Here is a 4,421-nt window from a genome sequence, read left to right on the forward strand (position 1 = left end):
ATTCACACTGCACATGCGCAGTGCGGCTAAAAAAAGATACAGTAACCATGAACATGCTGTTGATATTTCCTCTGTCTCTATAGGATCCACACTGCGCATGCGCGGTCCGGTGCTACCGGGTCACGTGACCCAGGAAACAATGAAACCTATATGATTATTTACATTTCTTGTATTACCTATATATATACACATACACACACATTATATATATATATATATATATATATATATATATATATATATATATATATATATAATTTCTGTATTAAATCGCATTTTTTAAATAAATATGAAAGACAGTGTAAGGAATGTTTTGGAGAACAGTAAACAAATGTGTTTTATACATAGGTATGACATTTTGTTTAAAAAATAAAATAAGATATTCTAATCTAATCACGTCATTTTTTAAAAAAATTCTATATATTTTTTAATCAATTGTATAGAAATAACCACTTTTCTAATATTGCTGGCTGAAACTAAGGTCAAAGGATCTTTTTTTTCCCAGCCCATCCCCCAACACACACACACACACACACACGCACACACACAGTGTGGAATTTTTCCATTGACTTGTATATTAACAGAGCTAAATCATCTAACCTCCAAACCCCAGCCTTAACCTCAGTAACTTTGTAAAGAGAAAAGAAATGTTCTGCCAGTTTCTGTGCTTTAAATAAAAATGCAAAAAAAAAAGAGATCTGCTTAAGAACTTCAGCTTTTATTTTTATGGGGGAAAAAAGCAAATAAATGATCTAATAATACTATTATAAATTTAATTTTCATCACCTGGAACTAGCCAAATGTCTCCTGTCATAAAGAAATAAACCCATTCCCAAACACACACTTTATTCCAATTCTGTCCTGCTGCTCGAGACAGGATGGATGGCTCTCCAAACCTCAAAAACAAAACCAAACAGAAGAAGCAAGGGCAGTCTGTGAGAAGTGTTCTATCAAGTTTACAATCTTTACTGCCATGCAATATAATCCAATTTACAAAAGCATGTCAGAGAAATCATTTAATAAGCAATGACCTTTATCCAGATGTCTGTCTGTAATTAGTACACAGTCATTTATTTCATGTCTGAATTCAAATCTGTGTTTCTCTTCATGCCTAATCCTCATTAACACTCATCCTCATCATCACTCCTCACAATACTGTGTATTCTGTAAATAGACTTATGTAGTATATTATTTAAAGACCCATTATTTTAAAAAAATCTCTATTTTGGTGAATCTTTGTTTCTTTTGCTCAAAGCTGAACTGATGAACGACTGATAAATGTCTGTGGCTCTGTGTTTCCTCCCCTTCTCACACAAATCTGCCTTCAGCAAGAAGACAAAGGCAACTTTAAAAAGTTCTGCTTGTCTCTGATGGATGCTCCTGTAGAAACATGATCAGTCTACAAGATTGTGTGTGTGTGTGTGTGTTTCAAAGATAAGAAAGGAAATGTAAAAGGTTTTTTTTAAAAGATTACAAAATCATATTTTACTGTTTTTTGTTTACAAGAGAAAAAATACTCTGTTTTTATGTTTTGCAACGCTAAGACAAAAACAAACAAACAATCTTATGAATTTCCAGAATTATTCATTTCTGGCCTCAGATTCTGAGCATTGTTTCCTTTATTGCAGTTCTAACATTTAAAACTCCTGTATAATGAGGTCACTGAGGTCATGATCTGATTTGTCCACCAGATAGCAGTGTTTCATTTTATTCATTTATTTATTAAATTACTTTTATATATTCATTGTGATGACAAAAATAAAACACAATTCATTCAAACTTTTTGAAAAACTTAACTGGATGGATTATTTTAATTCGGGGGAAAAACACAGTACGTTCACATACTGTTACGTTCACAATGCAAGTGATTAAAACATTTCAATGTATTTACGAAGTAACTGATTTTGTTGAAAATTACAAAAAAGAAACCCTATTTAAGTACTTAAAACAATTCAGGGTGCAATTATATTATATTAATTCTTGTCTAAGGCAATTAAGACTAATTTAATTAATATGTTGTTGTGTTGCTTTTGTGGGTTCTTTTTTTTGCTCACTTGGGCAGTCAATACATAATTTACTAGAAAAGCACTCGGAGAGCGCAGACCTCCGCCAAGAATCCTTTAAAAAAATCCGGGATCCAGAAGGTGATCCGGATCACTGCCAAAATTTAATGGATTGTTACTTGTGCCCAGTCACACCTCTGGAAAAAAATTTCAGAGCAATCCGTTCATTACTTTTTCCGTAATGTTGCTAACAGACAAACCAACCAACCAACCAACCAACCAACAAACAAACAAACACTACCGAAAACATAACCTCCTTGGCAGAGGTAAAAATCAGTCTCTTTAAAATTTCTAAGCTTTTTTTGCTTGTATATTTTTCTGATTAGTTTTCTGTTTTATATTATTGTTTCAGTAAGTTATGTTTGATCAAACTTTATCATGTAAATTACCTTTTTCTTCTTTACATTTTATACTTTTTAATATTTGGCTGCGAATGAGAATTCCATTTCAATGAACTACAAGTTTCAGTAAATTATTGGTCAAATCTACATGCTTAAATTGTACTGTGCTTCTTTATTTCAGTGAATTTATGGCCACCAGTCAAATAGAATTTGTTGTTTAGTGTGCAGTATCATAAAATATGATTTAGTCAGTCTTTCAGCTATTTCCTCCTCAGAAACTCAAATTCTAGGTGTGTTTTCTAGGTGTACCTCTTTTTTTCATATCAGTGATTTATATAGTTTTGCATAATTTGCATATATTTCCCCTACACACATAATCAAATTGGTTGGTTTTGTCATTATATACTCATATTAGACATGCTCACATTCTTCTATCACCATGAATGTTGTTTTTTTATTATTTTCCTCTCACCATGAATATTAAAAAAACAAATAAACATACAAAACAGACAGTCTAGACAGCGATAAACATTAATCTATGCTCATGAAACTCACATGTTGGCATTTAATCATTCTGTATGAACACAGAAAATTTGAAGTTCTGCGCCACGTGTCAGTGCAGGGCATTAAACTGGACAGCAGGTGGCAGTACAGAGTTATTCTGGTGGAAAAGGTCCCGCCTCCTGCGCGCTGATTGGAAAGTCAGTTTCACCAGCAGGCCTGCAATTGGACAGTTGCGATGACGTTCCCTGTTGCCGCAGTAATTATAACACCATAACAACGGTGGAGTTTTGAGGGTCGCGTGGTCCATTTCGAAAGTTGACCAAACAAAATGGCGCATTTTTTTTTGAATAATAAAATACTTTCAGTGACAAATATTTAAAAGTTTATCAGTTTCCAGGTGATTTCCAGACCATCCTGGCAAAATTTTTGCTTTGTTATATGAAATATGAACATATTGTGGTCCATTTTGTGGTTATATGAGCTATAATTAAATATACAGTTGCAAATTAACTAACAATTAATTTTTTCGTGTTTTTTATGAGTCTGTAGTGCACATAAGGTGGAAATATTCAATAATAATTATATTTTTTGGCAGGGAAGAGGAATAAATGTGCTGCATGATTGTACTGATGCAATGGGAACATTGCTGTAAATTAGTTCAGCATTTATTTATTTTGTAATTGTATTTATTTGTATTTCTTTTTCATCGAGTGAAAACATGCTGTTCGGGACTATGTGCTTGTTTACGGTGGTACATATTCAAGCAAATAAAACATTAAAATGAATAACATTATAAAAACTTTTCAGAGTGGACCATAACACGGATCTCTCCAGTAAAAGAACACTGTCAGAAATAAGGGTACAGTAGGAGTCCATTTCTGTCGCCCATGGTACAGTCTACACTAATGTACCCCCTGGGGCTCATTATTGGACTTCAAGGTAACTTTGTGTACCTTTTTAGGGTAAAAAAGGTACATAGATGTTCCTAATCAGTATATAAAGGGTACAAATAAGTACCTTAGGGTACTGCCTCAACAACAAGCCATTGTACCCCTAAGGTACAATAATGGCGGCACAGTGGTGTAGTGGTTAGCACTGTCGCCTCACAGCAAGAAGGTTCTGGGTTCGAACCCAGCGGCTGGCAGGGGCCTTTCTGTGTGGAGTTTGCATGTTGTCTGTGTGGGTTTCCTCTGGGTGCTCCGGTTTCCTCCACAGTTCAAGGACATGCAGTTAGGTTAACATGAGGCGGCCTTGGGCTGAAGTGCCCTTGAGCAAGGTACCGAACCCCTGACTGCTCCCCGGGCACTGTAGTATGGCTGCCCACTGCTCTGGGTGTGTGTTCACTGCTTCAGATGGGTTAAATGCAGAGGATGAATCTCACTTTGCTTGAAGTGTGCATGTGACGAATAAAGGTTTCTTCTTCTATAATGTACTTTGTTTTCTGAGAGTGAAAGGGTGGCGGAATCTGTTTTTATGTAAACCGTGGCTGGTGCAGTGATGTGTCAGTGATCCT

Source organism: Neoarius graeffei, chromosome 27 (genome assembly GCF_027579695.1).
Source record: "Neoarius graeffei isolate fNeoGra1 chromosome 27, fNeoGra1.pri, whole genome shotgun sequence".
NCBI lineage: Eukaryota > Metazoa > Chordata > Actinopteri > Siluriformes > Ariidae > Neoarius > Neoarius graeffei.